Raw genomic sequence first — 14023 nt, 5'->3', positions numbered from 1 at the left:
CTCCTCATCTATAAATCCATACATCTGCATTAGAATAGACAATGACAGCGGTCAGCAAAAGACTATAAGAACAAATCGATTTGTAGGCAAAACAAACCTAAATGACCTTCAAACTTTAGGCATGATATTGAATATGATAAACTAAAATAATATTCTACAGGAGGCAATGCATAAAGCACTTAGTCAAGCACAAAGTAAAGCATTCTTTTGGATGCTTTATATTAGGTGTATTAACTTATCTTTAAAAGTTTTTAATGCAAATGTACTTATCGTGTACATTGTTGAATAAACAGTTAAATGCATTATTAATATGTTTATAATTGCCATGCAACATAGAAGCATGGTGCATCAATATAGAATTAATATATGTTACAGATTAAAACCGGTGTAGGATTTGAATTAAACATGATATTTTGAAGTGGAAAGACTGAAACTTTTATACCTTTATAAAGACTTTTATACTCGTGTATCTAATTTTTCTGGTTTTATTAAACTGTTCTTTGAGATTCTCCGTGTGTTCAGCATGATGCATGTGTACAGAATAATGAAGGTTTGTGCGAGCGCGTGTCTGAGTGTGTTTGTGTTTACTGAGAGGAGATGGCACAGCGATGTCTCCTCAGCAGATGAGATCGGAGATGACAGGCCAACACTGCTCTTTGTCAGAACATGAGAGCGAGAGAGAGTGTGTAAAATTTTAATCTGTAGTTATTTAGGGTATGGAGGCGTAGTGAGTTTGTCTCTGGGGTCACGGGGGCTTATGGAAGAAAGTTGTTGCAGCAAACGGCACGAAAGTAAATGTCTGTGACAGCTTCCTGTAGCAAAACGAGTTTTAAAACTCTTGCTCGTTCTCATTTGGGGCATTCAGGATTAATAGTCCCTGTTTTATCTGTCCCATCTCTCCACAGAAATCACAAGCCGGAGCGTCTCTAAAACCGCAGGTTTAATCATATTACAATCAGACTGATTAAAGAACATGAGTGTGATCATGTCTACGGACTGATGCTGTGGCACACAGTGCAGCAATGGGGTATAAAATAATGTTTTCTTGTGTAGAATTTAAAGGGGTTTTAAGAATTTAGAAATACATTCTGACATCATTTACTTGCCCTCATGTTGTTCCAAACCTGTATGACTTTCTTCTGTGAAACACAAAAGAAGATATAAAAAAAAATACAAATAAAATTGAACCCCTCTGACTTTTGAAAGGACACAAAAATAGAAACCTTAAAAAAAAAATGTAAAAAAAATAAAATGAAAAGATATATACAAAATATATAAAAAAAAAAATTTGTCATAAATTATATATATGACAAAAATGATAAATTATATAGATTATAAAAGAAAATCATTATTTTTATCACTTCAATATTGAAAGACAAATATAAAATATATTTTTGCCATATATACTGTATCTATATGTAATAATAAAACTGTTGACCAAAAAAAGTATAAATTGTATAAATATATATATAAAATACTTTTATTTTATTTTATTTAATTTTTTACTTATATATAAATATTATATTTTTATATAAACCTTTATTGTAAAACGTCTCTATTTGTATGACTAATTGACTTTAAATGACTTTGGAATCTACAGGAGTTTGGAATGTTTGGAATGAGGGTCATGTGAAGGTCACACAGCATTTCCCCTCGGTGACCTCTGAACTTTAAAGGGCCCTATTAGAAAATCAGAACGATCACAATTCTGTGATGTATTTTGGGAGACAGGTTTGTTATACTAATTGGTATGTAATGTTTTGAGATTAAAATAATTTCTCCTATGGCAGTTTATTACGCAGATACGGGGACGGGTACTCACAAACAAACACACACATATATCAGTGATGGATTATTTTACGGGTCGGAGAACAAACCTATCAAACACCGCTGAGGTTTATGGGTAATCACTAATTAGATTCACCCAATTAGCAGCTGTTCAGAGCGGGAAACAGGTGCAAAGCGGGAGGAGAGAGAGAGAGAGAGAGAGAGGCCAGAAAAGATGGAGGAGGGAGAGAAAGAGAGAGAGTTACAGAGAATAAAGGAAGGAGAGAAACTGAATCTGGGAGGGTTTCAAACACAAACTCCAGAGGGACAGAAACAATTCAAAGAAACCTGAGATAACAGACATGCAAATGAGGAAACGCATACACACACACACACACACACACACACACACACACACACACACACACACACACACACACACACACACACACACACACACACACACACACACACACACACACACACACACACACACACACACACACACACACACACACACACACACACACACACACACACACAGGTTTATAGACATTTTTCAGTGTAATTAATAAATGTGATATTAAATTAAAAAGAATGTAAATAATACACACACATCGTGTGTAAAGCCGCATGTTACTACATGAAAGTTCACCTATCCGTCCTAATTCATTCTTACAGTAATCTGTAATATTCATATTCACAGCAATTATCAACATGTTGATAGTTTATATGATGAACTACACCTGTGGTTACTCTTGTAGGACACCTGTGTGAGCTTGACTTTATAATTTCACTAAAAATCACCAAAACACCATCTGATTTTTGGTGGCCACAATAAGTAATTTATTCACACTTAAACACGTCTGAATGGGATTGTGTGTATATACAGTAGTCAAGATTTTTAGTGGATCAAAACCTTTTAAATAAAATTTATACATGAATTTTGAACAATACCCGTTCTTGTCTTAGGACATGTTTGATTCACTTTTTTTGAATCACTTTAAATGTTGACTACTATATATATATGAAGAGTTCAGATGCAAAAGCCTCTAAGTGCCATCTGAAATTTTCTTCTAGAATGATAATTTTTATCAAGCTCGTATATTTAAGTTCAATAATTTTACTTAAATGGCAATGCAAATTACCTATTAATTGTCATTTAAGTGAAATTACTTAACTTAAATATACAAGCTTTATCAAAATGATCATTCTAGAAGAAAATTTCAGATGGCACTTAGAGGCTTTCGCATCTGAACTCTTCATATATACTGTATATATATATATATAGGATATATATATATATAGAGAGAGAGAGAGAGAGAGAGAGAGAGAGAGAGAGAGAGAGAATGTTTCTAATGCTTTATTTAATGTTACACATTTTTTACCATGTCAATAATACTACTTCTCAAAAAACAAAACAAAACAAAAACCAGAAAGAGAGACAGACAGCAAAAGGGTAAAGAGGGGTAAAGTAAGATGGTAAAAGAAAGCGAAAAGGCAGGAGGGCAGAAAGGGACAGTGCAGGACGACAGCAGGTATCAGGTGGGGGGAATTATCCTCCATCCCCTAATTGAGGCCCCCTGAGTGTGTCCATCCCAGTGTGTGTGTGTGTGTGTGACCCTCTGCTCTTAGCCTGAGGCAGTGGCTGACCCCGCCCACCCTGGCCACACCCCCTCATTAAAACACTAATCCCTCTATAGCACCACATGCTCTCCTCACAACACACACACACACATACACACACACACACACACATTCATACTTTAGTGAGTGTGAGTTATGATTGTTAACAGCAGCATTTACCCCAATCATTCAGATCAAAATAATACACACAGCCATTCAAAAACACACATTTCAATGATTGTTTAACGCAATGAGCAAACAAGAGCGATAAAGACAGAAGTTCTTCGAGTCTTTTAAATTACTTTTATTGTTATTAAATGCAGTGTGTTTCACTATTTATAAATGTTATGCCTGTGGCATTGTGTCATTAAGTTCTAAAAAAATTTTTTTAAATGCCCTGTTATAATTATTACACATAATATTATATTTTTTTATAATAAAAATGATACATTTACATTGTGCAATTAGCACAATTACAATAAATGTTTAGATCTATTTTTTTAATTATTAATAATATTATCATAAAAATATACATTGACTTAATAAACATTTACATGTACATGTATTACACACACACACACACACACACACACACACACACATACATACACACACACATATATACATATATACGGGTATATATATATATATATAAGCAACAGGCATAAAATGCATTTAAATGTTTATGTATTTATTATATGTATTTTGTTTATGTATTATAATGTTATAGTTCTTTGCCAATGTACAGTTTTTTTTTAAACCATATCAATAAAGCTACTTTTATCTTGGTAGAGAGAGAGAGAGAGAGAGAGAGAGAGAGAGAGAGAGAGAGAGAGAGAGAGAGAGAGAGAGAGAGAGAGAGAGAGCATCATGTGAGACCTATGGAAAACTAAGACCTAAGATCTAAGAAGGCCGAGCAAATCGATTACACACGACAATAACCGGCACCAGATTGTTCGTGTCTCCTAAATGAATCATGTGTGTGTGTGTGTGTGTGTGTGTGTGTGTGTGTGTGTATGTGTGCTCCTGGGCTGGATATCACTATAGTTCTCTTAGTTTTAATATTCTTGCTCGCAGGCATATGCCACAGCCTCTCTCCTCTCATCGCCATATATATTAATAGCTTTATCTCCCCAACCGAAGAGCGCAAATAAAACACAAATGAAAGAATCCTCATGCATATAAAACACGCACACACACACACAGGAGTAAATGCCAGTCAAGGTTATTGGTCTCATTTCCTATTTTCTGCTCTGGATGTAAATTCAAATCTCTGTTTGCAATAACACCTTCAAATTCAATCCAAACACCTGCAAACTCAATCAGTGTGTTTTCCCGAGTGTTTGTAACAGCCGAAACCTGTAAGAATCTCACATGGAGATGGTGAAGTGTTTCGCAAGCTACACTGATTTATTGAAAAGTTTGTGTTTGCTGTATGTGTTACGATGATTGTCTCAGTTTGCTAAGGTACGATCAGAGGCACTATTTTTTCCAGGTGGGTGATAAAATGCCAGAACAAATTGCATGGAATATCACCAAGACTTGATGCTGGACTCTTTATACTCGGGCCAGAGAACAACCACCCATCAACACTAGCATCATTGCATGCAAACACCACTAACAGTTTCCTCATCTAGTTCTACTTTCAGAGTTAAGCCACAGTCACACTAGACTTTAAACATGCAAAAATCGTAAAAAGCATTCACAAAATGACGTCAAAGTCTTTTTTTTTAAACACAATTCAAAAGATAATAATAATAAATAAAAATAAAATATGCAATCTACTGCAACGCTGCAATCCTTCAGATTTAAAGTTTAAAATAGACACACACGGGTTCTTTTAATTCAGATTAAAGATCACGCTGTGGCGTATCAATCTTCTATTGGTCACGTGATATGACTTCGCAGGTCAGAGTTCACTGGACTTGAACTGTGGAACGCGTATGAATGGAAGTCAACGGAACGAAATGTGCTGTGACCGGCCCTTTACTGAAATACACATTTAATGGCACAAATACAAGCACACAGAGAAGAAAAACATTCCCTTTGGTGCAGAGATGCACACGTTCTGTGTTTATTTGGGCACAGTGTGTGTGTGTGTGTGTGTGTGTGTGTGTGTGAAGTGTTTTGGTATCCCACAGTGCATCTGTCTTTGTTCTGTTGCCCTACTGCAGTGATGCCTACCACAGCAGCAATTGTGAATCTGCACAACAAACCTATACAACACCTGATTTTAAAGCTTTCACTGGGTTTATTGAAATATTAGAAAGACTTTCCACACAAGATCTTCATCTTTATCTTCATACATATAGATCTTCATGTCTCAGTTGTTGCTCTTCGACGGTAATATTTAATGGAGAGCGATGAAAATGTACAGAGCAATCTCAGATCTCAAAAATGTCTCAAACTCTGCTTCAAGATATTAATGTTTGACATTTCATTATGAACTCAAACATTTCTCCTTGCACTCTCATAAGATCAAATGAGCTGAGCTATTCAATTAAAATTAATTTTATGAAATTTTATTCATCATTTTTTAGGAATATTATGAGAAAGATTACTATAAAATTGATACTGAAACATAACTGAAATGAAACATAAACCCACTGAGTCATAGATATTAAAGAGCAACCTCTGAGCTTCAAAATTTTATCTGGAAAAGTCTGCAACCAAATCTCAATATGAACTCAAATATTTATCATCAAATTCTGCTATCCACAGTGATTTTATACCTCTTTATATATTTTCAGTACATCAACAATTGTCTAATTTATGCTCATTTCTATTTCTATAATGAATTTTATGAGAAGTTGAAACTTCAACAAAAAATAACTAAGAACTTCTCAGATTCTTCCAATACCAAATAATCTGAAACATTCACATTCAGTTGTATGTCAACAATTGTCTAATTTGTCAATTATTTATATCATTCAAATGCCAATTAATTTTGAAAGAAACCTCTGAGACAAAGTCGACCCTGAACAAAAACATAACTATAGAAGGACTGAATTCAATATCCTGAGCTATGAACAATCTGATCTACAATCCATATTAATTTTATACGGTAGCTCTAAACTTCTACTGTACACTACTGTTCAAAAGTTTGGGGTCAGTACGATTTTTTAAAATGTTTTTGAAAGAAGTCATTAATGCTCACCAAGGCTGTATTTATTAGATCAAAAATACAGTAAAAAAAAAAAAAAAGAGGTAATTTTGTGAAAAAGAAACATTTATTATTATTATGAATGTTGAAAACAGTGACTTTTTTTCAGGATTCTTTGATGAACAGAAAGTTTAAAAGGACAGCATTTATTTGAAACAGAAATATTTTCCAACATTATAAATGTCTTTACTGTCACTTTGTATCAATTTAATGCATCCAAGCTGAATAAAAGTATTAAAATCTTACTGACCACAAACATTTAAACATTAGCGTATGTCAATATTTGACTCATTTTTATTAGTAACAAAATGAATGCTTGAACAAAACACAACTAAGAACTGTAAATCTCCAGCTACTGCTCACTTCCACAGCTCTTATTTCAGGACAAATCACTGATTCACACACTCATTTAAAGGGTCAACAATGTCGGACTCGTTCTAGACTTAAAGATTTGTGCTTCCTCCTCTCCACTCCTCTCCTCTCCTCTGGCTGGCCGGTTCTCTCTGAAGTGTTAGATGAAGGCATTTGTCTGGAGGGTGGGTGAGGTACAGCTCTGCGCGCGCGTGTGTGTGTGTGTGTGTGTATGAGTCAGTCACAGAGATCTCTTCTCAGGCATCCTGACAGGTACAGACGCTCCGTCCGGCTTTAAAGGGAATTCCAAACGAGCCTCTGACAGGAGGCCTATTCCGTCTGTGTGTGTGTGTGTGTGTGTGTGTGTGCGGTTTGCACACTACTATGAGGGAGGGGGGACCTGCAGGGCAACACAAATACTGACAGCGAGATCAACCAATCAAATCAGACCCCCCCAGATCCACCCAGCCAACCCACGAGCACGATGCTACGCAAAGCCCCGCCTCCAGCGCTGAGTTATGCAAATGAGAATACTGATTAATCCACCTATGCATGCTGGGTAACTGCTGCATAAATTGGCTGTCTGTCAGCACAAACTCAGAAGAAATGCGCGCACACACACACACACACACACACACACACACACACACACACACACACACACACACACACACACACACAATCTATCCATGACACACCATCAAGGCCTGTCCGATCAACAAGAAACAATGGAGGAAGCAGTAATTGGAGAACAGCGCTGTGTGTGTGTGTGTGAGACTAACCGTGGCAGCGAGGATGTAACCCGGGCCGCGAGTGTGTGTCTGGCGCAGCTCTTCAAAGCTCAGGCGTGTTGTTGAACGGCATTAGCTGCCTCTCAGAGCGCTTTTAACACGGAGCGAGGGATGACAGGCCTGCCACAGGAGGAGGGAGAGAAAAACGAGTAAACATGCGTATGCAGCAAAACAACAGTTACCTGAACAGCGAGATCTGAGCGAGCGCACACACACACACAAGAGCAGTAGAGGAACATGTTGCTTACTGCCAGGTGTCTCTGTGTGAGTGTGTGTGTGTGTGTGTGTGTGTGTGTGTGTGAGCGAGTTGTTTGGTGGCAGTTTTAAAACACAGACATTTAGAGCATTTCTGTTCCAGTGTGTGAGTGTTTTATCTGCATTTTTGATGACTAATCACACATAGAAACAACATCATTTGAACAGGCCTAATCAAATATCATACATGCAGTAACAGTGCAAAAGCATATTTTAATATAATCATATATAAACAAATATGCCAAATGTTTTTGCTCCTATATTTAATATTTTACTCCTTATACCGTTTAAAAGTTTGGGGTCAGTACGTTTTTTAAAACATTTTTAATGTACTTAAAATGTCACAAATGACCAATTGTTTTTGTTTAGTATTTTTGTCTGTAAAATATCAAAACAAAATTATAGAACTATTCAGTGTTATTAAAAAAAGAATCAAATTGTGCAATGGGTTCAGATCTTGTCAGATCACTTGTTCAGAATCAAAAGAATATTGTGCACTTGGATGTTATAGATATCCCAAAACGTGGTTGTGGTTCGGATCTGGTCAGATTTCATGTGGTGTATCGCTCTCCAAGCTACAACCAACTAAACTAAAATCAAAGAATCAGATTTGTTGCTGCCTGTCTGAACGGGGGCCTCCAATGAAACTTTCAAAGATTTGATGTCGTGAATCCCGCAAACTTTGGCAAATCCAGCAAGTAGGTCTTCCTCAGAAGGCTCGTTTTAGCAACCTGGGAACTCGCAAATACTTTTCCAGACGGACTGATTTAAACATGCACACCCTGACACCCTGAGCCAATCAGATTAAAGCTTGTGATTGTGAAAGCGCTTGCCATTTTTGCATGCAATATAGATCAGACGGTACATAGGCATCTCCTTACCATGTGACAGAGCAGGTGGATCAGGTGTATGCTGTCACTGTCCTCTCTTTCAGTTCTGTAGAGACACACACACACACACACACACACACACACACACACACACACACCCCTGTGAGGCCGCTGGCAGTGAGCTCGGGTTGGATTAACAGCAGGATTTGTTCCCTGTAGCTGAAGTCAAACAGAGGAAACTCTCCTACATTACGCTTTTAATTAGAATCATCATCTTACATGGCTCAGAGACGAACCGGCTAATACACTAATAACCCACACACAGACAAAGAGCATTAAGTAATATCACATCACATAGTTAAATGTTAATATTGACATTTTTGACATGATACACTCTTAAGAATTAAGAAAAAATGTTGTTCCTCAAAGATCATTTCAGTGAATAGTTCTTAAAAAGAACCATTTTTGTTGTTAATGTGAAGGACATTTTGTCCACTATAAACAACATTTTGAGGAATGGGAAGATTCTTAAACGGAAATATTTCTTGAGTAGCAAATAAGCATACAAGAATGATTTATGACGGATCATGAGACACTGAAGACTGGAGTAATGTAATTGCCTTTTTTTTTTTTATATAATCAAATGATAAATATTATTTTAAATCAATAATATTTCACAACATTACTGTATCAAATAAATGCATAAGAGTTCCTACAAAAAATTGAAAGAACCCCTTTCCACTATAAAGAACATTTATAGAATGCAAAGGCTCCATGGAAGTTAAAGGTTCTTCATGAAACCATTGATGTCCATAAAGAACCTTTAGTTGTAAAAGTGCAAGGCTAGAAATGTAGTTTATATTTGTTTTCGCCAAAGAAAAAGGTCCAAAAAGTAAAAAAGTTATCCTTTCTCTGCACTCTTGGAAATCCGTTTGTCCAATCAAATGAACGGAGCAGAACTAAATATCGGCAACAAAATCTCTCTCATTTATGCCACTCCAGCCGATCGACTCTTCCCTAACAGCTGAGTTTTTCTTTTTGCCATAACAGGTGAAATACAACATGTGGCCATTGTCTCTGGCGTATGACCCCTTGTGTGGGTTTGGTCGGTTCCTGTGGCTTTGATTCGGGAGTGCGCCTGCCATTCCAAACTCTCCTCTGGAACAACGCATTCCGTTTGAAGTGCTGATCCCTGCTTCACCTGTGAGATCAATACGCTCCCGTTCAAAGCCAGATCGGCTTCATACAGCACCAGATCTTTATTAATTTATAGAAACTTCTTGAAACTTTCTCTAAAGGGAAGCTGAAAAAAAAAACAGAGAAGGAAGAGAAAGCGAGAGAAGAGAGAGGAAAAAAAGAAGAAACCAGCACGGAGTGGGTGATTAACTCAGAGATGCCTTTGACGGACAGCGAGCTCACATGATCGGCCTGAGCGAGAACGAGTGGAGCTTTAAATGAGACCGCATGTCAATGAGCAGCTGAAATGCATTTGAACCAGAACCAATTTGTTGTGGAATTTTGGATCAGAAAATTTGATCTAGGTCAAAAATGTATAACATTATCTTAAATTATATTGAATTCTTAGGGCCGATATTTGCACCTCACATTCTTAAAAATAAAGGTTCTTTACTGGCATTAATGATTCCATTAAGAATCTTTAACGTCATCCACGCAATCTTTCCATTCCACACGAGGTTCTTTATAGAAAAGGGTTCTTCAGATTATTCAAATGTTCTTCACACTAAGAACGGTTCACTGAAATGTTCTCTGGGGAACCAAAAATGGTTCTTCTATGGCATCGCAAAAAAAAAAAAAAAAAAAAATATCCCAACAACTTTGGAACCTTTGAAAGAGTGCATGATTTTTCAGGTTAATTTTAACTTTTACATTTGGATGGCAATTAGCGAAATTTAGAGTTGATATTTTTGCCATGTTAACACAGACAGTAATTGTTTTACACAGGCACATGATGTAATTTTAGCATTTATAGATAATAATCTGAGTTTCTGCCATTCTAATGGGAATCAGTCGATGTTTTTCTCCACCAGCCGGGATAAAATTCCCAGCTGAATTATCTGTTTGGTAGGTAATTCAGCAGGGAACAGTAATAGAATTTTTGCCTGAATCCCCATCTCTGTGTTAACATGGAGGAATTGGCCCAAACATCTTTTTTGACCACTACTAAACGCCATAGGGCTGCTATCTGACATTTTTGCAGGTAATGAGCATTTGGGAATTTAAATATACTGCAGGCCTATGTCCCTAAATTATCATTCCTGTATGGAGTCACTCCTGAAACCATTGGTTGACCATGATAACAAAGAAACAGGGATGACATGCTGATTTTACAGACCTCATCCTAACAAGCAAGCACAATCTGAATAGTGCTTACGAGAGCATATTTTAATATAATAATGTAGAAACCTAGAATATTATGAAGTAAATGTTAGAAAAATCTCATATTTTACACTTCCATTCAAAAGTTTCATGTCAGTACGCTGTTTGTTTGTTTTTAAATTAATTTTTTATTCAGCGAGGATGCATTTAACTGATCAAAAGTAATGGTAATAAAGATTTCTATTTCAAATAAATGCTTGAAAAAATCCTGGAAAAAAAATTGCATGATCGTTTTCACAAAAATATGAAAATATCCCCATTCATTTCATTCTAACATTGTATGACTCTCTTCCTTCTGTGGTACATACCAGATTTTTTTTTATATGCCTCAGTGTTTTTTGTCCATACAGTGAAAGTCAATGTTGTTTGGTTCCATTCTACAAAATTTCTAGTTTTGCGTTATGCATGAAGAAAGAAAGTCAAACAGGTTTGGAAAGACATGAGGCTTTTGGGGTGGGGGGGGAGTTTCTCAAAAATTTCTAATTTCTGACCTTCATTTTAAGAGCTGTGATTTTATAGTCCAATTTGGAAGCGTTTCAAGGCTTCTGTGAATGTTTGAGTGCGTGTGTGAGAGAGAAAAGTAACTGTGAAAGAGAGAAAGAGAGAAACCCGTGTGCGCAGCGCTGGAGATCTTCATTTCTTTGTTGTCAGATTTGATGATTTTAGAGAAATTACCATCCCTGCATTCAAAGGAAATCTACCTCACACTTCCATGGCCTGCGGCACGGAGGGAAATAGAAGGTTTATATTTATTTTTAATTATATCAGTTTATCAGGAGGCGTAACATCAGAGCCACATCTGATTTTATCTCTTCTCTTTCACACCTGAGGGAATATTAATACAAACAGCCATTCCAGCTCTGATCGTTGCCTCACACACGCTCTAACACACACACACACCGGCACTTTTATGATATCATTTCATCATCCGTCGTTCTCGCAAATAAAAACAAACCACAAGATCTGTGTTTATATTCCAAGCTTATAAAACACACCGATCTATCTAAACAGCACACAGTGCGAACACAAACACACACCTTAAGACAGAGCGTGTGTGTGTGTGTGTGTGTCCACAGGAAAGACAAACCACACATGAGATCTCTTTAATGTCTCACTTGTTGCTCCTCGACAGCAATAAGACTTTATGTAGAGCAAATTAAGACTTGAAATTGAAATCTCCTGCTTGTCAGGTGTTTCTCAACAGACTGTAATTGCTGAAATACAGTAAGTTATCCAGCTATAAAACATAAAATGGAAAATCTTGTGCCATTTAACTTGATGAGAAATGTTTGAGCTCATATTGAGCTTTGATATCAGGGTTTAGAAGACATTAGCTACGTTTACATAGACACATTTTGTTTAAATCGGAATGAAATCGATTAGATTGATGAATCAGATCGTGGGTTTACATGAACACTAAATAAAGTGATCGGGTTGTTGTCACAAGACTCATATCAGATTTGATCTTAAGACACACGAATAATAACCTCCTACCAATTCTTCTTTAGTTTGTTTTAAAAAGCAGACTTCACATTTATCTACTTTGGGCCCTGATTAGGAGAAGACGAGCACACAAAGCTGTAACTAGTCCGGATATCTATAGATATCTAAACTTTCAAAGGTAAACTCTTTTAAAACTCTAGAGGAGTTGCATGTAAGATCAGTGTGGTCTCCGATATTTCTCTGCAATTCTATAGACACACGATTTTCCAGTTTAATTTTTGTATCATGTACTGTTTCTGTATTTCAACAATTTGAGACTGGTAGGAGAAACATCTTTGGACAAAGTTGATCCTTAAAATGAAACTTTAACTTGAAGTTTTCTGAGATGTGAAAAAGCAACCTCTGAGCAATAAGACTTTCCTCGAGGAGCGTTTCAAGGTTTGTGCTGCTACATTCAGTATTCTGGATGGCCACAACACCCACAATCCCTTGCTGCAGAGGATCCCTGTGAAGACGATTTCCCCAGATGAGATGAAGGTGACCTCTGTGTCAAACGCTCTTTCTCTATCTCCAACCTCAATATATCAAAATAACTTATGCACACAGACACAGTGTCTTTATGTCTGTTACAGCAGTGCATTCACATGCTAACATTGTCTCAGGGTTTCCTGCATTCGCTCTCTCTCGTCACCTTCATCTCTGTCGCCACATATCGCTTTTCCACAGCCAAACTACTGTAAGTGACTGCTACTCTCTGTAACTTGCCCACAAACAAGCCTGGCGTACTGCAAAAAGTCTTATTCATGGTATTGAGAGAATCTTTATGCCACCATGAGCTGCTTTTGGGTCAGACATCAAATATGTAAAAATATATATATATACTGTATATATATAATTCCAAGCAATTCATTCACACATAAAATTATTATTTTTCTAAAGCAAGTCAAAGGAAATAAAGAGAGTGGAATCAATCAGTGTGCGCCATTCAGATTTAAACTGAGAACAGGGAGAGAATTTAGGTAATTAGGTAAAGCAAACAGGATGCATAATTGGTAATTGAAATTAAATATGAAGTATAAGTGAATGTAAATGTTTTGTTTTTTATAGAAAAGCTAAATTTGTCGAAATGGTGACTTGACAAAGCCTTGTTTGAAAGATTAAAAGCCTTAATATTTGAAGATTTATAGGGCTCATATTGCAGACAGACAGACAGACAGATAGATATAGATAGATAGATAGATAGATAGATAGATAGATATTCAGACAGACAGATAGATAGATAGATATTCAGACAGACAGATAGATAGATAGACATTAGACAGATAGACAGAAAGATAGATATTCAGACAGACAGATAGATAGATAGACAGACAGATAGATAGACAGAAAGATAGATATTC

The 14023-nt window shown here is 36.5% G+C and overlaps 1 protein-coding gene across 5 annotated transcripts in view; it reads right to left on the bottom strand.

The window, feature by feature from the left end:
- Window positions 1-14023, bottom strand: part of tfap2d (transcription factor AP-2 delta (activating enhancer binding protein 2 delta)) — a 100583-nt gene that overhangs the window by 39503 nt on the left and 47057 nt on the right. For all 5 annotated transcript variants that reach the window (XM_082148079.1, XM_082148080.1, XM_082148081.1 and 2 more), the window contains 2 exons: window positions 8835-8889; window positions 7690-7818 (listed from right to left, as the gene is read on the bottom strand). The gene's annotated coding sequence lies outside the window, so the exon portion shown is untranslated. The remainder of the gene's footprint in view (window positions 1-7689; window positions 7819-8834; window positions 8890-14023) is intronic.

Source organism: Leuciscus leuciscus, assembly GCF_965113295.1.
Source record: "Leuciscus leuciscus genome assembly, chromosome: 19".
NCBI classification, from domain to species: Eukaryota; Metazoa; Chordata; class Actinopteri; order Cypriniformes; family Leuciscidae; genus Leuciscus; species Leuciscus leuciscus.
Note: the sequence above shows the minus strand (reverse complement) of the source record. Positions and strands in the feature narration are given on the sequence as shown.